The sequence below is a fragment of the Hipposideros armiger genome, unplaced genomic scaffold (genome assembly GCF_001890085.2).
Source record: "Hipposideros armiger isolate ML-2016 unplaced genomic scaffold, ASM189008v1 scaffold_148, whole genome shotgun sequence".
NCBI classification, from domain to species: Eukaryota; Metazoa; Chordata; class Mammalia; order Chiroptera; family Hipposideridae; genus Hipposideros; species Hipposideros armiger.
In genome coordinates, this window is record NW_017731498.1 from 1,706,267 (window position 1) to 1,732,090 (window position 25,824).

A 25,824-nucleotide genomic window follows, 5' to 3' on the forward strand; every position below is an offset into this window, starting at 1 on the left:
TCTCCACAGGCACAGATGTGGTGGTGGGTACTGGCTAATGCTCAAGGGGGATAAATGTCCCAACTTCCCCTTGTTCCTGGTTTAGGGGGAGACGTGAGTGACTGACTATAGCTAGTCAGGGATGGAAGCCTAGGCTTTCCATTTGGTCTTCATTGGTGGGGGTGGAATAGGGTGTCACTTTTGGTATTTGTCTGGAGTAGAGCAGATTTTTGTTCTGTAAAAGTTTTCTGTCTTAACCCTTTCATGGTCCTTTGGCTAGAATGCATTGCATGTGAGAAGAGCAAATGTTTTGTTGAATGTTTACATTAATTGTATGTATGTTCATTTGTTACGGGGCGTTTTCATGTCAGGCATATTTTTTATTGTGAGTCATGGTTAAAGTTTGAAAGCACATCCTCTAGACGGGCCACAGCTTTTCTTACTTGGAATCTTAAACCACTAGTCTCAAATTGTTCTGAATCCAGTAATGGAGTGGCATGTCCTATCTTCGCTAAAACCCAGGTTAGAAGCATCTACCCATCCATGAACAGTGAGACAATTGGGGTAAAAGCAGGGTTTTCCAGAAGATAGGGTTCATCATAAATGCTCTTTGATTATGACGAAAGCTAGTACTAAAGAACACCTCAGAGTAAGTCTAAGGTGAACTTTTTTGATAGAGAAAGCATTATTCCCTTTGTAGGTGCAGGAAAAAAACAAAACAAAACTATTTTGTTTTTAATGAGTTCACCCTTTCATCACTTAAAAGCCAGCACTTCCTCTGTGTCTTTCCTTTTGATTCAAGACAAAGAATATAGTAGCAGAACAGGAAAATGATTTATAATTTTAAAAAATTGATTGGAGATTTTTTACTAATGTTTGTTGAATGCCTACTGTTTGCTGAAGATAAAGCATACACAAAAGGACCCTGCTTTCACAGAGCTTACATTCTAGTGTCATTAAGTTGTCAGCTGTGAAGTAAATATTGGAGCAACAGCAAATGTCTCCCTTTCCTTTGCACTCATAACTTTGTCAACATGGGGTCATATGGAAACTCAGAAGTATGCAGACTTTCCCAATATACATATGACAAAATAGTGTACAGTCTGTGTATTACAGCTATGTCAGAGCCCACATTTTTAAAAAACGCCTATTTATAGAGAAACATAGCTGTTGCTTAAAAACAAAACAAAACATTTTTTTCCTCTTACAAATGCTGTGGTAGAAAACTCGATTTTTTTTCTTTTGCAGTGAGAATATTTATTGAGCAACTAATTGTTGAAATCCTTAAGATGAACTGGGTCCTGATACAGCTGCCCTCTTGGGTTTAGGTGTTGTTCTTCAGGGAATCCATGCCTGAGTCTGAGGTATACAGTTTTTAGGTGCTCGTTCAGCTGCTGCCAGTGGTATTTTATCTTTTAGCCTTGGCACTCCAGGGCTTTCTCTTGTGCTTGGCAGGGTAGCCACATTTGCCACAGGCTCACTTCTGAACGTGGCAGGCCTTAAAGCCACAACAGTGGAGCAGCATGTGTGTCTTATTGCAATGGTTTCCAAATGATGATGTTCCCTACCTCATCTCATCTTCTAATTTTATCTACATAAATTTATATGTGTGTATGTAAACACACATACACAAATGGTTGTGTGTATTTATAATTTAAAAGTGAATTTGAGGGCTGGCCGAGTGGCACATTGGTTAGGAGTTGGCTTGGGACGCCAACTCTGATCAGCAGGGCCCTGCTTCGGATCCCACATGAGGGCCAGTGACGCTGAGCCCTCTACAGCTAAGATGGTTAAAAAACAGCTCGACCTAGAGCTGGGCTGTGGTGAGTCGCCGGCGACGGCATAGGCTGCAGCCCCTGCTGCAGTGGGTTGCCATGGGCTACCGTATGTAGCCAGCAGCCAGCGTGAGTGGCCAGCAGCCACAGTGAGCGGCCGTCTAGAAGCCGGCGACTGATCTGCCTCGCCCAGGAAGAGCGCAATGATGGTACCAACTTGGGCCAGTGAAGCGACGTCCTCCACAACTAGACTGAGGAACAAAAGGACAGTGACTTGTCTGTTCCCCTTCCCCCAGTTCCCCAGTGCTGTTCCCATCCCCCAATTCCCCAATTTAAAAAATCTTAAAAAAAAAGCCAAAATATTTAAAATGAAAAAAGTTCATTACTATTAGATTATCATTTTATAGCTTCTTTCAAAGGAAAACTAGCATCATGATTTTTAACCTTAATTTATGCTTATGTTATCAGTGAATAAGTTAAATATAGATTATAAAATAAGGAAAAGGAAAGAAGCAGCAACAACCTGAATGTCTACATGTAGAGAAGTGGTTAAATAAATTGTGGTAAATCAACATTAAAGAATACTAATGTGGCTCTTTAAAGAGAATGAGGTTTATCTACCAAATGTGGCATGTAAAGAAATCTAGGATCTACGTTTTAGAAACAAACATAACTTATAATGCAGCATGTGCGGTATGATCCCATTTTTAAAAATTGTGTGTATGTTTAAGCAAACTCTCATATCTGTGTATCTCATATCTGTATCATGCCTGGAAAAAAAATGTCAGGAAAAATAGAATGAAACTATTAACAGTGGACAACTTTGGGGAGAATAGTTAGAGAAGAGGAAGTCAAGAGATTTTCAAGCAATAGAGAAGCATGTAAAATAAAAAGTTTTGTTTTTTACAATGAGCATTTATTTTGAAGTCAAAATTCAAAAAGATATATTTTAAAAGAATCAATATAGCAAAAAAAGTATACTAGTTTGTATTTTATTTGTAAACAAGATACCATTCTGTGCATTTATTAAAGATATTCTTCTGTGATTAATAGTTATTAATACATTATAATCATATCACCTACTCTAGATCATGTTTTATAAATCTTCAGAGTTATGGTAAAATGTGTTTTATAAAGATAATGGAATCCAACTATAGTTACTGAACTAATTCCATAGAGATTTTTTTCATTCAATAAAATCTGAATATGGTTTATTACAAATGCTGTATGTTTGTTTGCCATAAGTGGCTTTGTTTGAACCTGAAAATCAAATATCTTGTCTAAAAGTACTTTCCATTGTTAACAAGCTTTATAACCATGTAGAAAGAGATACTTTGAGATTAGTTTCCTTTTGACATTTTAAACCAAGTAATTTATTATTTTATTTTTTAAATTTTTTTAAGATTTTATTGGGGAGTTGGGGGAGGGGAACAGCGTTGGGAGCTGGGGAAGGGGAACAGACAAGTTGCTGTCCTTTTGTTCTTCAGTCTAGTTGTGGAGGGTGTCGCTTCACTGGCCCATGTTGGTATTATCATCATTGCGCTCTTCCTGGGTGAGGCAGTTGCTCGCCAGCCATTGGACGGCTGCTCACGGCAGCTCATGCTGGCTGCCAGTCACTCACAGTAGCTCACGGCAGCCCACTGCAGCAGGGGCTGCAGCCTACACCATCGCCGGCAAATCATGGCAGCCCAGCTCCAGGTCGAGCTGTTGTTCACCATCTTAGCTGTAGAGGGCGCAGTGTCACTGGCCCTCATGTGGGATCCGAACTGGGGCCCTTCTGCTCAGAGCTGGCATCCCAAGCCAGCTCTTAACCAACGCGCCACTCGGCTGGCCCTAAACCAAGTAATTTACAACTCAAGGTTTTCTGTCCCTTTACTCAGCCTACTTCTATTTTCGTCCTTTCTGTGTTATTTTTAGATCCTGTTTTTCTTCTTGGCTCCAGAGCAACAGCTCAAAAATTGTACTTTTAAAAATTGATAACACTGGGCCGGCCGAGTGGCTCAGTTGGTTAAGAGCTCGTTCAAGAGTTTGAGCTCTGAGCAACAACGGTTCGATGCCCGGCCTGAGCTGAGCAGCCACTGAGCTGCCAACAGGTGGCAGGATGGCTCAGCTTAAAAAAAAAAAAAGATTTATAGCACTAATATGATTTTCTGACAAAATTTTTGTGTAGTGCTGGTTTCAATAATCTATTTAAAAGTGAAAGTTTATAAATAGGATGGGAGTTGTTCTTTTTTTTTTTTTTAAGATTTTTATTGGGGAATTGGGGGAAGGGGAACAGACAAGTTGCTGTCGTTTTGTTCTTCAGTCTAGTTGTGGAGGATGTTGCTTCACTGCCCAAGTTGGCACCATCATTACGCTCTTCCCGGGCGAGGCAGATCAGTCATCGGCTTCTGGACGGCCGCTCACTGCGGCTGCTGGCCGCTCACACTGGCTGCTGGCTACCCACGGTAGCCCATGGCAACCCACTGCCACAGGAGCTGCAGCCTATGCCGTCGCCGGCGACTCAGGGCAGCCCAGCTCCAGGTTGAGCTGTTGTTCAGCATCTTAGCTGTAGAGGGCAGTGTCACTGGCTCTCATATGTGGGATCCGAACCGGGGCCCTCTGGCGTCCCAAGCCAGTTCTTAACCATCGCGCCACTTGGCCGGCCCAGGGAGTTGTTCTTTTATTAAAAGATATGTTGTGTTCTTAACTAATTCAAGCAAGGACTTTTCATAAAATTATCAACTGTAGAGAAAACAAAATAGATACAGCATAGAAGGGCAGGGAAATATGAGAATTTTTTTAATGAAAGTTTATTAGGGTGACAAATGTTAGTAAAGTTACATAGGTTTCAGGTGTACAATTCTGTAATGCATCATCTATATATCACATTGTGTGCTCATCACCCTGTCAGTTCTCTTTCCATCACCATACATTTGATCCCTTTTACCGTCATCTACCACGCCCCTTCCCCCTTAAAATATGAGAATTATTACCCTTTGACTATGGTTATAGCACTAAGCCCATTTTTGTTGGTTATGATACTAGTTATATATTGTATCTCAGGATTCCATTTCTTACCTAACGCTTCCTTAATTTGGTAAGTTGGAGGAAAACCATAGGATATATTTCATTTAGTAATATTACATTGTTTGGAAAGAAGTGGAATTGTAACTATTAAAATTTGATGCATATGAGTTGTAGCCTTTATTTTTCTTCTTACTAAATTTATGTGTTTTTTAGTAAGATCAATTTCACCCTGCTCAGACATACACTATTACTCCACCCTCATTCTCTTCAGATGACCATGAGTGCTTTTCTGAAAAAATTGAAGCAGTCATGTAATGTCTAACTTTATTCCTCTATACCTGGCCTGTCACTTTACTCACACTCTCTTTTTCCTTCTCATTTTAGAAAAGTATGTATCTTTATTATTGGAGGTTAAACTTCCACTTGTGTTCTTGATTTCTTCCTTCATGTGAGCTCAGGAATCTTGCCCCTAGGTATCCCCCTCTCATTTTCTCATCTTCCATCTTCCTCATATCTGTCCCGCTCAATCTACTGAGAGTTCAAAGATTAAAAAAAAAAAAAAGCAAACAAAACCCCTTTTCAGAGCCTTTCAAGCTCTCCTTCCATGTCTTCTCGAACACTTGGAAACAGTACTATATCATGGCATCTCCATTACCTCATTCTTAACCTCTTCTGATCCTAATTGTGCCCTTGTCTATTTGTTGTGTGTCAGGTGCTACGAAGACTCCAGCCTCTCAGCCAGTGCTCTACGCAGGGCAGCTGGATCAGAGCCCATGTTACCAGCTTCCTTAAGGACAGGCGTGGAGTCCTTGGCCTGATTTATATTTTGCTATATACTGCGATCTGTTCTGGTGCTCTCAGCCTGGCTTTGGTTTTTCTATCAGCCTATGTCTTTAGGATGTTAGGGGAATATTAATTCTTAAAAGGTTCCCTTCCTTGTTCTACCAAGTGGTTCTCTGAAGACCCTTTCCTTTCCTCCTCCCTTTGCTTTGTGAGAATTAAAAGGAGGCCTTAGAAATTAGATTATAGGTTTCGACAGGAAGCTTATCGCTGGCCTGCAGCATTCAGCATTGTTGAATACTTGTCATTCTAGAAGTTTTGTTTTTCTGGTTCTCTTTTCCCTCTCTAACTACTGTTTCTTTAGTAACTATTTTTTCTACCACCACCTGTAGGTGTTCCCTGAAGTTCTGTCCTTGGGTCTCTTTTTGGTCTCTCTTGTATTCCATTGGCAGAATTGCCAGATATATATTGCTCTGGCTCAGTTTTCTCTCAAATTAACAAAATTACAATAGGTCCACAATACTTTTTAGCACACTCTAACACATACATTTACATATGCACGTATTTTATGATGGTAAAAGTAACAGTCAAGTAATAACACTTGTTTTGAAAATGCAAACTTGTTCCAACGTGATTGATGTGTTAGGCAAAAATTTGAGCATAATATAGATTTCTCATTTGTTTCTGTGTAGTTTCATTTGTGAGAAACAATAGGTGAATACAGAAAACCACGCAGCTGAACCAGGCCACGAAGGAATACACAAAATGCACACATGCACACAACTCAGATACCAGAGATCTCACTGTACCACATGTTATATGAGTCACATCCATCCATATTTGATGTTACAACTTTCCAGCTGATTTCAGATAACCCTATTTCTACTATTTCAAAATAACTCACAAGCTACTACTCTTCTAACACCCACTTTCACAGGCTAATGTCAGGTACTTTTTAAGAGAAAGTGCCATATTTATTGTATTTATATATTTCCTAACCATTTAGCATGTGTTAAACTTTGCTACTGTTTTTATTAGGTTCCTACTTTTTTTATTAATGTCTCTGACAAAGTTTTTGAATATTGAGCTCCAGCCTTATATTCCCCATTATTTCTGTGATTCTTAGTGCATGATTTTGTATAGCATGGTGATTTTTAGAACACTTACTTTGTAGCAAAACTGACTGTACATGTTAATTACAGAACATTTGAAAAACATACAAGAAGAAAATAATCACCAATGATCTAACTAATGTTAGCATTTTGGTAATATTTCCATGTCCATATGGAAGGAAATGTTTATGTAAAAAATAGGATAAAAATTTGGGGCACATATTCTTTACTTGCATCTTGGATTTTTCTAACTTGATATTATATAATATGCTCATTTTTAAAATATTTTTTAAATAACATGACCATGATATTCTGTATGGATGAATGAACTATACTCAGTGTTTGGCAGGTATGCTGAATGCCCGGTGACTGTGGTGGTGGTTTCGATTTCTGCTTTGATTGGTCAATGCTCATACCACATGTAACTGATTAAATATAACAAATCCCATAGTTTTGGACTTTTAAATTGTTTCTGGGATTTTTTTTTGCTTTTGTTTTTGCTATAAGTAGTAGAGTGATAAGCATTCCTATATGTGATTTCTTGCATACTTATATTCTTAGAATAAATTTGTAAGCATTGAATTACTAAGTAAAAAGGTATATGAATATTTTAAGGTTTTGCCACTTATTGTTAATATCTCTGCAGAAAAATTATGTTAATTTATCCTCTATGTTAAAGTACTAGAATTCTTGTTTCAGTGTACCCTCACCAACCTTAGAAGTATAATTAAAACAAACATAAAACAAACTAGGTACTATCTGTTTAGGTAATGCAATGCTAATCAGGTAAGAAGAATGTGGGGAAAATATAGAGGCTGATCCCTTTCTACAGGGAGTTAAATACAGAAAGATATGTACAGTGAGAAGTGGAGTGATGGATAGAATTGATAAATTGGAATTTATTATTTTAAGTAATAAATAAATTAATGTACTTTGACTAGAGGTTTTATCAAAGTTGCAGGCAAGATAACGGAAAAGGTGTCTGTAAAATTTCTGCCTTGCAATAAAAAATGCTGAATGATCCAGTTATATGAGTTAAAGCTAATCAAAAGTAATGGAAGTCTTACTTAAGACTCTCCAAGCATCACTTCCAGTTGCCACATTTTAAGGCACCTTCCTCATGATAGTGATATTGTAAATGAGTAAACACAGGTAAGTAAAATGAGTCATAATCAGAAGTGGGACAATATATGGTTTTGTAAAGCTCCACCTGGGTAGAATTTGAGTCAAAGGATTTTCTGTAAAAGACAAAGAATGAGCTCATGTGGGAAAGGATAACTAAAAGGGCTTTCATCTGAGAATCTGAGAGCTTAAGAGCTTCCTAAACATTATTTTTACCTGCCTATTAGTTGTGTGATCACAACCCTGAGCTAAATTAGTATGAGCAAAAGCAGGGAGGCAGAAAGTGTGAGAAAGATATGAAAGAACCTAGGAGAAGATGTGATTAGAAGATATGGAAGATATGATTAGAAAGAAAACACTAGAACCTAGGAGGAGCTTGAAGACCCAGGCATCTCCTGCCACTACTCTCTTGTTGGACAAAGATAACAGTGAATCCTGGAATACAGAGAAATCTACTGCGATGAAGCGTGGATGTAAGGGACATGGCTTCCCCATTTGTTTGGAAGAAGAGGCCAAGATGGAAGCAGTTTAACCTGGGAATTTGAGTAAAAGGCAGAGCAATGAAGCCTGTTAGAGATAAAAATCACAATAGCAGGCCCAGATTCAACAATTTCTGGCTTCAATAAGAAGACAAAAGGCAAAGTGATTAAAAGCCAATTAAAATTCTTACACAGTTATATTGTCAAAGGAATTCAAGCCTGAGAAGTAAAGGCCTGTGGTTTCCCATCTTCTGGCAACTTTTAGATCCCTAAATTTGACCCCCAAACAAGTGGACTATTTTAGCAGGAAAACTCCCAGCCAGGAACCATCCACAACAACCTTCTCAAGTGTGGTTTTGGAGGACAACTGAGAAGGGAGATTCTCCCAGAGATTAGAGAGATTAGAACCAAAGGCAACCAGTTTGGTAACTAAGGAACTCATTAACCTTCCTGGGCAGGGAAGCTTGCTCTTTCTGTCCAGCAAAATATCATATATATTAGGGATGGATGTTGCTTCCCTCCCTTTTTTTCATGCATGAGTGTTTATTGCCCGTGTCCTGTTTCCCCTTTGCCTTGCTTGTTTATTTGATGTCTTAGTGGAGGTGGGGGTTTATTTATAATTGAGCTAGGGGATACTCGACCATAAGGAGCTACTTCAAAGATTCAGAAGGATATAACCAACAGAGATCTTGGAGCTGGATACAGTCACAAGTTTGAGCAAGGGTGACTGTTAGTCACATTGGAAAATGTGTCCAGTGTTAGGCAGGACCACTGTTGAAAGTATAGATGTGGGGAAAGGGCAGGTATGGATGCTGAACAACCAGGTTGGACCGTATTATATTATGTATGTAATACAGACACATGACAGATATATGCTTTGCAATTAAATCGTAGTGCAGATAATCTCACCCAACATCTCACTTACTGACCCTTCAATAAGCTTGATAGAAGGCTTGAAGTTGCTCTTTCATAGTGGACCTCTCAGTGTGCCTTTCTCTTACATTCATGCTAATACACTCAGTAGCCTAGCTGGTCAATAAGAGCACCCATTCTATGGATATGGTTTTTAACAGTTGGTTACCTGAACTAGCAGAACCTCATTTCTCGGGGATTGATACGGCTACCACAAAAGAGGCCCAGGGCTTCTTGCTTTTTTGAGATCATGGGGACCAAGGCCATGTGATCCGTCAGGGGCCTTTTTTGCAACATGTAGAGAGAGCCCAACTGTGAATGAAGACAACTTGCAAGAAAATGCAAAGAGAAAGATCTCCAATGACATTGTTGAAGCTTGGGCTGAAGTTAGCTTTTATCTAGGTACTGCTGCCATTTTGGCACTGTTGACATTTGGGGCTGGATAATTCTTTCATGGGGCAGAGGACATTCATGGATTATAGGATGTGTAGCAGCATCTCCAACCTCTACACTAGATACTTCCCCAGCTGAGAACTTCTACTCTATTGCTAGACTTTTTGGTTACAAGATCCTTCATTTCCCTTTTTGCTAAACTTCTTAGCATTGGGTCTGTCACTTGCAGTCCAATTGTTTTAATTAATACACTTTTTCGTACAGCTTTTATATGTAAATAAAAATAAATGCATTAATTAAACCTAAACAACTCTAAAACCAATAAAGTAAAATTAACAATAATTTAACAGCACTAAATTGCAGATGCAATCATAAAGATATATATTTATGTGTTTAGTATTTTACATGTCAGTCTTGATTTTTTTTTTAGCATGACAAACTAGTTTTTATGTCAGTTACTATTGTTGACAGTCAACTGTTTTTTAACTACCAATGTGTTATTTTGATGGACTGATCAATTTAATAATGTGCCTTTAAAATTTCTGTTACTAGTTAGAACATTTACAACTAGTGAAATGTTGCAGTAGATATACCTGTATACCAAGATGGAATCTAAGTATTATAGCCTTGTAACACTCAATAATGTGAATGTGACTGCTAAGATGGAGGAGGTAATTTGGAATTTTGCAGTCATACTGTCATGTATAGTGATAAATCATTTTTCCCACCACATTTTTTTATTCAAATAATTGTAGAATCGTTGCTTATTTAGCATACCATGATGTCATTTGACCATAACCTGATCTATATGCATCACTTATATCTTTAACTCTTCATCTTGTGCTTTTTTTTTTTTTTAAAGATTTTATTGGGGAATTGGGGGAGGGGAACAGACAAGTTGCAGTCCTTTTGTTCTTCAGTCTAGTTGTGGAGGGCGTCGCTTCACTGGCCCATGTTGGTATTATCATTGCACTCTTCCCGGGTGAGGCAGTCGCTCGCCAGCCATTGGACGGCAGCTCATGGCGGCTCACGACAGCTCACAAAAGCATGCACCAGCTGCTGGCCAGCCCCACTGCAGCCTAGGCTGTAGCCCGTGACTCACGGCAGCCCAGCTCCAGGTCGAGCTGTTGTTCAGCATCTTAGCTGTAGAGGGCAGTGTCACTGGCCCTCATATGTGGGATCCGAACCGGGGCCCTCTGGCATCCCAAGCCAGTTCTTAACCATCGCGCCACTTGGCCGGCCCTTAATAGGGTTTTTAAAAGAACATTTGCTTATCTGTTGAAAAATTTTAAAGCAACTTCTACTTCCATCATCTTGTGTTCAGAGGATGAAGCTTGTACCATTTCTCTTTGGGAAATTTATTGGTTAATATGAGGTCACTTTTTTGTGATTTTTTTTTTGTGTGTGCATCTTTAAAAAATGGTGGTTAGTAGAAATCAAACATAAGCATACACACAATCATAAGTACCCAGTCTTGTTGTATATTTTAAATACCTTAATTTTTCTGCCTTAGGGTCATAAAATGATATAACATCTCCCAATTTTAAAGTGACTTTAAAAAAAAATTAACTTTGTAATTATTCTGAGTTCCCCCCGCACCTTCAAATTCTGAATTTCTTTAGTTATACCACACTCTTTTGGTATAATCTGAGACTCAGTAATATACTAGGTATTTAATTCCTTTTAGTGATTTGGGATAATTTTCATTTAACATTTCTTTAAAAATAGGAAATAGAACTCTGAATTTTACAAAACTAATTGAAGGAATAATCAGCAAACTAATCTCTCGTCTTCTTTGATGCCTATTTCTTAGGTGTTAAAATACAAATTCCCTTATATTTAAAATGTTCTTTGCTGCTTTAAATGAACCAGGTTAAGATATATATTTTAAAAATAAATGTATGTATATGGAAATATATGTTAAATATATGATATATAGATGAAGAAATAAGGCCAAGCTTTATTTGCTTATTTTTCTTAAGGATTATAAAGCACTGTTTAAAGGTATTTACCTTTCACTTTATTTAAGCTTGTAGTCTTAGAGATATTTTAGTTCTGCAGAGAGTAAGATTAGAATAATAGTAGGTCCAATAACTACTTCTGTTAGCTCTGTAACTGGGAGACCTGTCATAAGAAGAAGAGCCCAGGAGTTTTGATTTGTAACACATAGTAGGAGACAGAGAGCCTGAAAATCTTTGAAGCTAAGAGACTGGAACAGAAAACTCCAAAACAGGCTCCGACTAGCATTTTCACAGAACCAGCATGTATTCCAAGCTGAGGACATTGCCCCATAATTCCAAAGACTCTTGAAATGCCACCTAAACCTGTCACCAACCATCCCACTCAGCTTTCTACCTAATTCCTCATTCCCAAATCTTGCAGAAAGATCCATAATTTTAAGGTATTTTACTCTGTAATTATACATGTATAATAATTTTTTTAAAGTGTGGTTTTTTTTGTAGCCTTTAGCCTTTTAAATTTTCATTGAAGAGGTATTATGCATCCTGACCAATAATGCTTGTGTGTGTGTGTGTGTGTGTGGCGGGGGGGTGATGGGAGGACTTTCTACAATAAATAATTACATTTGGTTTGCACATGAATGGTATGAGCGTCTCTATTTATTATTTTTGGTGTCAATACTTTTCTATGTTCTTTATACTTTCCCTTTTATAACTACAGATGTTGGTTCTGAGCTTCAAAATATACCCTATTTAAAAATACATTAAAATTTCATAAAATTACACTTAACATTAAATTGGGAATAATTCTAAAATCTCCCTTACTTTTGAAAGCTCAATATTAAATTTCTTGAGTATTTAAATCTCAGGATAAAATTATTTGAGTGTTTACTTGCTACACTTTCTTATTATGATTGGGAATATCATCTTCCCTGAGGAACTGACATATTAGCAGATGAATCTGTTATTATCTCTATCAACATGCCTTTGTTAGAAACCTTTATTTACATTTTTAAAACAAGATGGTCAGGCCAGTTTAATCTATTGACAAAACACCATGTGTGAACAAGTATAGGATTGAAAGGGAAAGAAAGTGATGAGAAAAAATTTTTTGTTTATCCCTAGACTCTTTTTTTTGGCCAAGAATGAAATTTGCCTCAGCTTAATTGCTTTACACACATTCTTGTGACGTTGCACCATTGGGAGACAGGAAGAAAAAGAGGGAGCTGTGACTGTGTGGTATGTATCTAAAAGAGTGCGTTAGAGAGGGAGAAGAGAACGAATAAGCAAGCTGGTTTGACCAGAAACAGAACTGCCTGTGACAGATTAAGAGACAAGCAAGGCTTTTGGAATCTGAGAGCAAGCAAAGAGAGTGGAAATTTACAGCTGCCCTGTGTGAGTGTTCAAGTGATCATTTTCTGCTAACGTTTTTCCGGTGGTAACTGTTACTCTTCAAAGAGAGACAGAAAGTCAAGACGGGATTGTGGAAACTCTTTTCTCTGCCACGCTTTGGTAATAGGAAGCACCCTCTATTGAATGGAAGATAAAGGCTACTTCATCTAAAGTGCTTTGAGTCGGAGAGAGAGCTGTCTTCAGCACCTCACCATGTGTGTACTTTTTGTTGCTTAGACAAGCCTGGACATTTCTATAACATTTGGTGAGTATTAACCAGGTTATAGAAGTGGAGTTAATATGGTAAACTTTAGTTTTTGTTGAGGTTTTCTAGTTATTGTTTATATATTCATTTTAAATCGTGTTGATACCCTGTTTCTTTGTGCATTAGATAAACTGCTGTTACTAGGAGAGGTTTAAAAAAACAACTACAAAACAATACTTCTCTGTTGCCTACGGCACTTGAACCACTACCAACTATTCTGTTTCCATGAAATATCTTATTTTGGAAATGGGTTTTTATTTACAAAGAGTTTCCAAAAATAAAAAGAATGGCAGTATATCATTTTTCATGTTTCTCTTTCAACTGTATAAAAATTCAAAAGTTATCTCTGTCTATTGTCAGTAAGTTTAAAATTATCGTTGTGATGTTTGGTGTTATCAATTATTATAAATTACAGCATTTCCTAGTGATTCAAACAGAAATATTGATGCCATTAATTAAAAGGATATATAATTTAAATGTTGAATTCTTCTGTTAGATCCAGCAACACATGATTTTTTTCAAAGTTCTGTAATGAAAATAGAAATTAGACTATTTGCATATCAAATTTACCATTTAATACAAAGCAAATGCACATGGATTTTAAATTAAGGAATAAAACAGTTAATTTTGTTCTTATAGCTGGTAACCAAGCTCTCATATAATGTTTGGTCTGCTGATGAACTAGTATAACCAGATGTATATGTATGCAATAGAGCAGAAAAAATAAAAAACAAACTCTTAAAATATGCATTCACATTCCGATACAAACTTAAAATAGGAGATTATATGCTAATTTTACATATGTCTTTTTAAAGGCATCAGTGGAAGGCATGTAGTCATTCCTTTGTGGGAGGAAGGAAGTATATATATATTGTTAGCTGCTAAACTGAGTCATTGCATAAAGATGAACCATTCTAAGCAAAGTTTCTATTCTACTCTGCAAGCCTCAAAAAATATGCCCTTATTAATTCAAATGAATCCTTTAAGACAGAACAACTTAGCAGAGTGTCAGCAAGTGTATTAAAAAGATTTGTACCCTAGACATAATATAAAATGGCTGTACTTTCTCTAATGCTTCCTTTATGTGTGCAGAAGCCTGTAGAACAGGTTTTGTTTTGTGGGCTTTTTTTTTTTTTTAGCCTGTTGATCTATGTATAAGAAGAAACTCAGTTGGTTTGTGGAAACCTTTTCTGGACCAGTCCTTGTACTTGAAGTCAAAAGTAAATAAAGTAGAGCAAATATCACAAACCAACTTTTACTTTTTTACAGAATTTCCCACACTCAGTCCTTCTTGGGCTGATGGGAGGATTGGTACATAGCTTCACCATCTTCAAAATATTCTTTTATTTTAAGCTAGTAATTCATTGTTATTACCCTAGTTGGTGGCACCATTTTTTAAGCCCATAGGGATATAAATATAGAAATGAAGAATAAGTCATCCCCAGTTTACAAATGTTTTGTACTTGGGAAGTTTATTTGTGAGTGAGTTGTTGGGAATTTGAGACCTATCTTTCCCGGGAAACAATTTAACAAATGATTGTTTGGTTTTTATTATAGCCTAAGAATATATTTTACTCACATAGTAGCAAAACCATCATCATCCTGAAAAAGATTAGAAGGTCAATTCTAGTGATGAAGCTAAATATAAAAACAATTATGTTCAATAAAACATTATTTATCCTAAATATTAAGGCTTGAAGAAAAGCAAGTTTAATAAGAGGTGGATGGGTATTTAGAAGATGCTTATAAATAGGATTTCTAGGTACTTTCAAGGTTGGTTGCACTGTATATGAGATCTAGTCTCATGTTAAAATCGGTGCTTTTTCTTTTCATTGCTACAGGAATATTTCTAGCCGTTGCTTTTATGTGTATTAGCCATTTCTGAGGTCTAGCCCAGTGTTTGGCACATAAGTAGGTACCAAATTCTTTTTTTAGTTTGTGAAAATGGAACTGAGTAATTTTTCGAAGGTATTCCAAAAAAGGAAAGGGATTCAGGGGCACACAGCTTTCATGAGGAGAGAAATGGCCTGACAAGAATTGATTGACTTGTGAGATGCAAACAAAGCAATAGTAGTACAGAATAGGCCTATTAAGAGAAAAAGAAATTACGATAGCATAAGTTAGTGGCAGTCCTGAATGAGTAGGGATGGTGATGAGGGGCAGTTTACAAGCTAGGTATCTTGAGTACATGAGACATTTTGAAGAAAAGTATCAACTTTAACTCAGAAGAAATGTATTTGCATATGTGTACTAGGACCCATATTAAGAAATGGGGCCTATTTGGAAAACTGAAATTGGGTCCGATCCAAATTAAGGTTTGTTATACTGGCCCTATAAGTTCCTCTAAAGTGCCAAGATACAAAATTTAAAAGTTATGTAGTAATGCAGTACACAGATGTAATAAAATAGCTAATGATGAAATAAACAATACAATGAATGCATATTACACTTACCTTAGGTGATTTTTAGTGGCAGAAAATCTTTTCCATTTGATTAAAAACACTTTCTTTATTAAAAAAAAAAGAAAAGAAACCTACCACCACATTAAAAAAATCAGAAAAGTTCAGGAATTACCATTCTTTTATGTGGCAAATCATATTTAAAAAGTAATGATTATGAGTAGTCCTGGATGGCATATAATAGGTGCTTAATAAATATTTGTTGATTGAATGAAATAAGATTGAATAGTTTGGATGGTTTTTCATTTCTGCGATATAGATGTCTGTGTTTACATGTACGTGTACACATTTAAAACATAGCTTAAAGATAATATTTACTGATACTTAGCAAGGAAAAAAGCTATTAAAACTATATTATAAGCATGCTTTTTAATTATGTTTCTTAGTATTCCATCGGTAATTTTAAAAATTGGCTTTGGGCCGGCCGAGTGGTGCATTGGTTAAGAGCTGGCTTGGGACGCCAGAGGGCCCCGGTTCGGATCCCACATATGAGGGCCAATGACACTGCCCTCTACAGCTAAGATGCTGAACAATAGCTCAACCTGGAGCTGGGCTGCCATGAGTCGCCAGCGGCGGCGTAGGCTGCAGCCCCTGTGGCAGTGGGCTGCCATGGGCTACCGTGTGTAGCCAGCAGCCAGCATGAGCGGCCAGCAGCCGCAGTGAGCGGCCATCCAGAAGCCGGTGACTGATCTGCCTCGCCCGGGAAGAGCGCAATGATGGTGCCAACTTGCGCCAGTGAAACAACGTCCTCCACAACTAGACTGAAGAACAAAAAGGACAGCAACTTGTCTGTTCCCCTTCTATGATTCCCCAATGCCGTTCCCTCCCCCAATTCCCCAATAAAATCTTTAAAAAAAAATTGGCTTAAACTAAAATCTTTACTGCTTATAAATGAGTTAATATACTCTTCAGTTTTGTAACTTATACATCTTAAATTTCTAGCAGAAACTCATCTAAGTCTCTTCCAACTTTGGAAGAATGAAAGGTTATATTAACCTACCCACCCAGAAAAACTGTATGGACCTGGAAGTCTATAGAATACAAGCTATCTTCAGCCAAATTACGTTCATCTCTACTCTCCCAGGTCAATATTTTAATAGATTGACAGTTCATAGGTACAGGGCTTATGAAGCTATGAAATAGTTAAATGTCACTCTATAACTATAAACCTTGTCTTAATGCCAATAACAGTATTAATCAAAATTTGATGATTTTTATGGATATTATATATGTTTACAGGAAAGACTAAAAAACTGAATTTTGAGTTTCCCTTGATAATTCTGTTATGTAAAAGAACCACTGTGAATTTCAGAGAGCTGATGTTTGACTATAGTTACTAGGTTTTGAAAATACTGACCTAACTTCGGATCTCTGCTATAAATTGAGATTGTGAAATTCTAATATGAAATTATCATTCATTGACAATTTTTTTTTAAAGATTTTTTTTTATTGGGGAACTGGAGGAGGGGAACAGCGTTGGGGAATCAGGGAAGGGGAACAGACAAGCTGCTGTTCTTTCGTTCTTCAGTCTAGTTGTGGAGGACGTTGCTTCACTGGCCCATGTTGGTATTGTGATCATTGCGCTCTTCCTGGGTGAGGCATGTTGGTCGCTGGCCTCTGGACGGCCGCTCATGGGGCTCTTGGCAGCTCACACGAGCTGCCAGCTGCTCACGCTGGCTGCCGGCCACTCACGGTAGCTTACAGCAGCCCACTGCAGCGGGGGCTGCAGCCTACTCAGTGACTAATGGCAGCCCAGCTCCAGGTCAAGCTGTTGTTCACCATCTTAGCTGTAGAAGGCAGTGTCACTGGCCCTCATGTGGATCCCAACCAGGGGTCCTATTGCTCAGAGCTGGCATCCCAAGCCAGCTCTTAACCAATGCACCACTCGGCTGGCTTGACAATTATTAATAGCTAATAGATGTAGTGGAAAATTTTAGCTCCAACAAATGACTGGTGTTGTCAACAGAAACTTACTGTGAACCTAATGAATGAAGTTACTGGTTATTTTTTCTGAAACAGTAATCTAGTAGGTTATTATTTATAACAATAAATAAATTATTGTATGTCTTGCTAACTTCATATACTAATTCTATTTTAAAATTATTTTAGTGGTTACAATACATTATAATTAAGGAGCATTTCCCAAGGACTGGTGTTTCTCTTAGAAATGTACACTTGAAACCTACATAATATTACTAACCATTGTTACTCCAATAAATTTAATAAAGTAAAATTTAAAAATAGATTTTATTCTGATATAAGTCTGATCAAGGCTTCCAGATGAATGAGGATATACAAAAAACTTCTCACAAGTTTTCCATTTCTATGTAAATTGTCCATATTTAGAAAATGTCTGTCCCTCAAACTCTGTTAATAAAATTTATAAAAACAAAATAATTCTTAGTCATTTTGAACTGAGAAAAGGATGATCAGTGAAAGTCCTCATTTATACTTTACTGTTTACTGATTTTCACTTATTTCTATAGCTAATCAAGTACAAAATTCAATTGTGATGCCTTCTAATTACAATTAGGATGCATATTTTAAAATGGAATAGTTGAAGGGTAGAAGACATTGATTGGAAGATACTTTGAATATGTAATGTGCTTTATAATGGATTTGGTGTCATAATGTATATAACTATAATGATATGCTTTGTAATTTATTATCTCTGTGAAGGCAATCCCAAATTATGATTTTGCTGGGGGAGGCGGGAGGCCTACTTGAATACAGAAAATGCAATAGAACTTTTAGGTATACTTTTTTTATTTTAAAATTTATGTTCAATCAAATGTACCCATTTTAAGAGGAGAGTTCAATGAATATTGACAAATGTATACACTCATGGAACCTTCATCCTATTTTTTTTTGAAAGGCAAATGATGTTTTAATATTATGAAAATAATTTTGACCTTTCAGACCTTCCCAAAAGGGTCTCAGGAACCACTACAACAGATTATAAATTCCATGAGAATAAGAATTGTGTCTATGTTGCTTGTCACAGTATCCCCAGTACCCAGCACATAGTAGTACCTCAATCAATATTTATTGAATGAGTACTTGTTACCACCTAAATCAGTTAGCTTTTGTTGCAATAATTCTGTATGACAACCACCCAATCTCAGTGGCATTATGACAGTAAACATTTTCTACTCACACATCTACAGATGCCTGGGATTCTGCTGATCAAAGCAGGGTTTGTCTGGACAACTCAGCTTCTCACTGCAGAGCTCCTTCATCCCATTTTAAAAAATGAATCTTAGAGGCCCGACTATTTGCCATAAACGCTCTTTTGATTACATTAGTTTTATCTGTGAGTCCTATTTGGAATACAGATAAAAGAATGGTAATTCCTGAACTTTTCTGAATTTTTTTTAATGTAGTGGTAGTTTTATTTTATTACTTTTAGTTTAAGAGAAGGTACCTTGTTCTTAAGTTTAAATTAGCAAGCTCAAAGAAGCAATTTTGGAAATGTTTCTCTCTCACTCATTGCTGATTATAAAATAAACTTCCATGAAGGGAAGAAGGCTCATTTTTGAGTTGGCTTTCTTACAGTGAGTTAGCAGTTTGGTTATACTTTTTATGGTTTTACCTATGGAAATCTTGAAATTTTTCTTGGCTTCAGAGATAAATTTCTCACTCCCCTAAACTTTAATGGAAATCTTTGAAATTAGAACTATTAGTGGACAGCACAGTTGGAGGTTAGACATAAAGGCCTAGAAATACTCATTAGCCTCCTACAGATGGATATTTACTCCCCCTTTAAAACATTTTAAAAGATAACAATTAGGGCATTTCATGCCACAAATGACCTCTTCCTCTAGCGTCCCCGTTTCTCTTCCCTTCCAGACACTCTCCACTTACATCACTGAACTTATTCAGATGACTGACTCAAGCAATTGATTTGGGCCATCTTTAATGGCATTCACACATAAGTTAGAAACATGAAATATTTTACTGTGTGTTAGGAAAGGGAATGCTGCCAAAATCTACAAAATCTACAGGGACTGAGTTCCCTGGGAGCAGAGCTGAATAATCTTTTTTGGCTTTTCCTCCAGAATCTGAGCCAAGTACTACTCTTTATGAAATTTCATAGCCAAAGTAACAGAAATCATATTTGTCTGACTAATGCTTTGAAAAGACATGATGATCAGATATTCCTCAGTTTGAATTTTTAAAAATGGTTGTTTAGTCATTAAAAATATCATTTATGATAAGGCATTTCTATTATAAAAGCATTTGCATGATCTATTAAATAAAGTTTGGAAAAAACAGAAAATTTGAAGGAAGAAGAAAATTATCCACAGCCAACTATCCAGAGGCAATTACTGTTAACTTTTTAAAATCATTTTTTCTATGCATAGGTTTTGTCCATTTGTTTGTTTGGTTTTTTTTTTTTTTTTTTACATAGTTGTAGTTACACTCCGTAATGTGGGATGCTGTTTATAACATTTCCATTTTTTTTCAGATTCTTTATAAACATTTTCATAACCATATACTGTATTTCATCAAACCCAAAAGCCATTGGTTGTAAGGCATATACTTTATGTACCACAAAGAAAGAAAAACAAAACTGCCAGTTACTGTAAAGTCCCATTAATTGCAAGTGGAATTAGTACTAAGTTAGAAATTGTAAACGTTTCAAGTTTCTAGATCCGTATTGTCATATTATTGTTCAATTTATTTTCCCACCAGTAAAAAAAGGACCTGTTGCATCTCACCATCAGTAGAATTGAATTTTCTCAAAACAACAACAAAAAACTTTGTTATATGATGCACAAAGTAGCCTTTCTACTTTTTGCATTTTTTTAATTATAGATAATAAATAAATATACTATGTATTTAACTGTATTTTTCCTTTGTTGTTTTCTTTTATCTATATATTTTTTCCTTAATAGTTTTCTTAATTCATCTTAAGAGATCTCCTTTTATGATGATATTAATATTAGCCCTCTATCTTTTATATTTATATCACAGAATTCTCTTATTTGTTGTTTTCCTGTAATTTTATTATGTCATCCATAAAATTTCAAAAATTTAGATTTGTAGCATATTTATATTAACTCTGATTTGTCAGTCTTTTTCTTTGAGATTTATTTCATCACTTCTAGAATTAGAGAAATTATTTTACATCCAGAAATTTGAAAGTCACTTATATTAACATCTATATCTTAGCTCTTTTTTTCCCATTGATCTGTTTTTTTGTGCCACTGTTTTACTTACAGTACATTATAACACTTTTAATTCCATTCCCTCCTAAGTAATCTTCCTTTTTAAAATTTGTTGTACTTGTATTTTTATATTTTTGGTATTCTTAATTTTAGTTACGAAAACCTTTTTGGACTTGTGATTGGAATTGTATCAAATCAAGAACTTTTGGAATAACTGACACTTTAATAATATTCAGTTTTCTATTCAAAAACAAGATCGGTTTTTCTACTCAGATCTTTTCTATCTTAGTTATCTGGGTTTTCCACATAACCTCTTCATTGTTTCAGGAAAGAAGAAATGTGCTCATAATAATTAATGCAGAAAAACACTAAGATGGAAAAATTTTTAATGTATGACAAATCTCATAATTTAGATAATACTATTAACATTAGTAAGCCACATTTTAGAAATTGTTCTGTGGTTATATACAGTTAAAAAGATGGCTTGATGAAGGATCTAATAGATAAAATGATACATCTTATGTATCTTTAAGTACAACTTTGATTTGTTAGTTTACTACTTTAGGAAAAGTACTTATCTTTATTTTGGATTATCACTGTCAATTTTCCATAGTGACATATTCTTTTTTTAAAAAAAAGGTTTTTATTGGGGAATTGTGGGAGGGGAACAGCATTGGGGAATCAGGGAAGGGGAACAGACAGGTAGACAAATTGCTGTTTTGTTCTTCAGTCTGGTTGTGGAGGACATCGCTTCACTGGCCCATGTTGGCATGATCATTGCACTCTTCCTGGGTGAGGCAATCGGTCGCCCGTCATGGGTCAGCCGCTCACAGCAGCTCATGGCAACTCTTGCCCGCTGCCAGCCACCCAGGGTAGCTCATGGCATCCCACTGCAGCAGGAGCTGCAGCCCACGCCGGTGACTCACAGCAGCCCAGCTCCAGGTTAAGCTGTTGTTCATCATCTTAGCTGTTGAGGGCAGTGTTACTGGCCCTCATGTGGGATCCGAACTGGGGCCCTGCTGCTCAGAGCTGGCACTCCCAAGCGAGCTCTTAACCAGCTGAGCCACTCGGCCGGCCCCATAGTGATATATTCTTTATTTTTAAGTTTTTCTTTTGAAATAACTATAGATTCACATGCAGTTATAAGACATAATACAAATCTGAAGCTGATGTTGAATAATAATGTATGTCAACTATAATTATATATACATATAGTCACGGGACATGGAGTAGAGAGTGGGAATGGAGTCAATGGAATTGTAATAGATAAGCATGATATTGGGGGTGGGAGGGAAGTAGATGGGGGGAGGGGGGTTGTTACTTTGTGAGGGTGAAAAGGATAACTATTGCATTGTTTTGTATACCTGAAACTAACAATAAAATTTTAAAAAAAGTAATAATAAAAGAAAATTTTGTATACCCTTCATCCGGTTTTCCCCTATAATGACATCTTGCATAACTACAGTACACTATCACAATGAGAAAAATTGACATTGATACAATTTACAGACCTCATTTAGATTTAACTGGTTTTACATGCATTCTTTTTTCCATATATATATAAACACACACACACACACACACACACACATACATAGGATGCAAAAAAAATGTATACACATTTTAAGAAAGGAAAAAACTGTATTAAAATTGTAATACAGTAAGTCCCCAACTTATGACCATTAGAGTTGCGAACTTTCACAGATACTAACGGACCTCACATTATGAACATTCGGAGATGGGAACAAATTGCGGAAGTAGCTCAGGTGTCTGCCAGCCATTGTCACAGTTGTGCTGCTGTGTGCTCACTGTACACTGTAATAGTGTACAGTAGTACAGTGCTCAATCAGAGCCCAGGATGTCCGGAAGCAAGAGGAAAAGCAGTGGTGATGTGGAGGGGACTGCTAGGAAGTGCAAAGACTCACTTTGTCGGACTTACAAACAAGTCGGACTTACGAACGAATCCGACTTATGAACGTTCTCCTGGAACAGAGCTCGTTCATAAGTCAGGGACTTACTGTACTCAATATATACCAATACAAAAGATGAATACAAGTCATGTTTGACTTCTGCAATTATAAGAGGTGCTCAAAGTGGTTACCATCAGCATCCGGACACTTCTGATTATAGTGAACTACCACTTGAGCAACGTTGACCATCTCTTAAAATGTGTATACATTTTTTTTGGCTTGTGTGTGTGTGTGTGTGTGTGTGTGTGTGTGTGTATCACACACTCAAAATTCTGTATTGTTTTATATTGCTTGGCATATATTTATGCATCTCTTTATTGTCAACATTTTTGTGTCATTTTATTTTAGTTATGTCTCTTGTTGAGTTTATAGCTGAATTGTGTGTGTATGTGCACATATGCACACTAACTCAATTTGTCTTGATTTTTTAGTAGTAGAATTTAACACATTTGTATGTATTATAATTACTAATGTTTGCTCTTATTCCTTCCATATTGTTTTGTAATCTCTAATTACTACTATTTGCTTGTCCTTCTCTGTTTCTTTCTATTCCTGATATTTACTGATTCAGTTTAATAGTTTTTGTTCCTTTTCCACCCTTTTGATAGTTGAAAGTTCTGCCTCTTGCACCTGTTGTTCCTTGAACAAAGTACAAGGTCTATAAAAGAATTTTACTTATTTTGGTTGTTTTTAGTTTTTTAAGCTGGGTGGAAAATATAGAGGAACATGTTACATTGTCCTCTGTTTCTTCTTCTATATGCCCCAAATATTTTATTTAAACTAAATTAAAATGTCTAGGGGAAAAGTCGTGTTAAAGCGTTTTTATTATCTTGACTGTTTTCACAATCCTTTGTGAGCCAATTGCAGTAGCCAGGGCAGTGAAAGGAATACTCTGGCCACACCCCACCCGGGTCATGTTCCCACCCTTTTGGTAGGGTGGGGTGGAAGGTAGAGCAGGCAGGTCTATCACCAGAAGGAACAGGAACCAAAGAGTTACCAGAGATTTTCTTTTTCTTCCACTTTTCGGATTCAGTTGTTTCTCCTTCTGTTGTTATTATTTCCATCCTTCTTTTCTTGGAGATTTTGAGGGCAGTTTTCTTTTTAAGTTATTTAGTTGAATTCTTATTTATTTTTATTCCAACATGAATGAATTATAATTGTAGATTCTCACCCTCCCACATGTCCTGCCAATAATATCAAGGCTCCCTTTCAGGAACAATTTCTGATTTTTAGCATTTATGTTGTTGTACTCTTGTGGGGCTTGATTCTATCTCATCTTTTTTGTAGAGTTTCTAGTTCGTGTACACGATCTGTTAACACGTAAATATGTTGGCTAGACATTTAATTATGGGGTTATAGACTTGCCCTCTCAGAACTCTGTAGATTTTCTCCATGGTCTTATGACATTGAGTTTTATATAAGCCCAAAGACAACTTAATTTTTATCCCTTTTTTGTTAAGGTCATTTTGTAGGAACGAGCTTTGAAGGAGGAATGTTTGTTTCTTTTAAAAGCCACAAGACACTGAATTTAGGGTTCTCATCATTAATCTCAATGAGAAAAGTCCTTTAAATGACCAGGTATAGATCTTTTTTTCTGCTTAAGCTGTTACATCTTTGTTGCTTCTGCTCTACTTTTTAGTTCCTTTTGTTCTTGTTACTGGCTTTCTTCACCTCCCCCCATTAATGTAATACCTGTTTTTATAGGATAACACTTTATCTCAATAATACATATATATAATATATCCATTGTGCTTGCGCGCACACACACACACACACACACACACACACACACACACACAGAGTATCTTTTTTCCATCATTTTAGTTTCTTTGACTTTTTCTGGCATGCTGACTAAAACCTTTATCTATGAGCCCTCTGAGACTTATTCATTTTGCATTTCCTAGTTCAATGCCTGGCACATTATAGATGCTCACTAAATATTTTCTAAATGAATAAATGTAAACTGACTAATTTTGTACCTTTCTGTTGTCCTCAATTAATTTTCTATCTGGTCATTTCTGCTCTACACAGATTTGGATTGTGCTACATTGGGGCGGGGGTGGGGGGTGGGGTATATGTGTGTATATGTATGTGTTTTTGATATTTTATCTTGACCCGCTCTCTCTTTGTCTAAATCCTTTTCTTTTTTTCAATTATGTCTATTCTATCTCCTACAGAGAATTAATTTTAATTTTGGAAGCAACCTTTCCTGTCCAAGTCCACAGGGCTTTTCTCCCATTTCTTGTGCTGCTTTGTTATTTCTTTAAATAGAGCCGACGTTTTATTTTGTTTATTCTGTTTATTCACTCTTGAAAGTGGAAAAGTACAACAGGGCCAGCATCAGTCCCAGACATTTGTGTGCTGTGTGGCCCACTGTCAGCACTAATGCTAGAGGGCAGGTGGATGTGTGAGGCCCCAACACGGTTCTCCGTGCCCAGGAGGCATTCATCCAATGTCAGCCTGTTGGAATAACATGGTGTCTTCTCTTGTCCCTGCTTCCTGCTTTGCTGAAACATAATGTAGTTCTAAAAACTCTGAAATAGATTTTATGAAAAAATGAGTACTACCACTTTATCCCCAGAAGGCAACATTTTTAGGACTCCTTCATTCCTTTTGTTTCTACCTTAAGCATTTTAGCTTTGACCATGAGGGATACGAGGAGTTAAAGACACAGAATGACTATGGACAAGCACTGAATAACCTAGAGCCCACTGTGTATAGCCTATATAATTTAAAAATATGATGTTTTATCTGTCTTTAAGAACCCCCTCTCACAGTATAGAGGTTCCTCAAAAAATTAAAAATAGAATTACCAATTCGAATTCTATTTTTAGAATAGAATTAGCAGTTCCACTTCTGGGTATTCATCTGAGGGAAATGAAAACACTAATTCAGATATATGTACTACCATATATATATGTGTTCATTGCAGCATTATTTACAATAGTGAAAATATGGAAACAACTTACATGTCCATTGATGAATGAATGTGTGTATACACACACACACACACACACACAAACAAACAATGAAATATTATTCAGCCAT

The 25,824-nt window shown here is 36.5% G+C and overlaps 1 protein-coding gene and 1 pseudogene across 3 annotated transcripts in view; one reads left to right on the top strand and one right to left on the bottom strand.

Moving 5' to 3' along the window:
• CAB39L (calcium binding protein 39 like) overlaps positions 1-25,824 on the top strand; it is a 149,373-nt gene that overhangs the window by 48,519 nt on the left and 75,030 nt on the right. For 2 of the 3 annotated variants that reach the window (XM_019650867.1, XM_019650868.1), the window contains exon 3: positions 12,645-13,176. The exons of the other annotated variant lie outside the window; for it this stretch is intronic. The gene's annotated coding sequence lies outside the window, so the exon portion shown is untranslated. The remainder of the gene's footprint in view (positions 1-12,644; positions 13,177-25,824) is intronic. 3 annotated transcript variants of the gene reach the window in all.
• LOC109387147 (60S ribosomal protein L37 pseudogene) lies at positions 1,264-1,552 on the bottom strand (annotated as a pseudogene).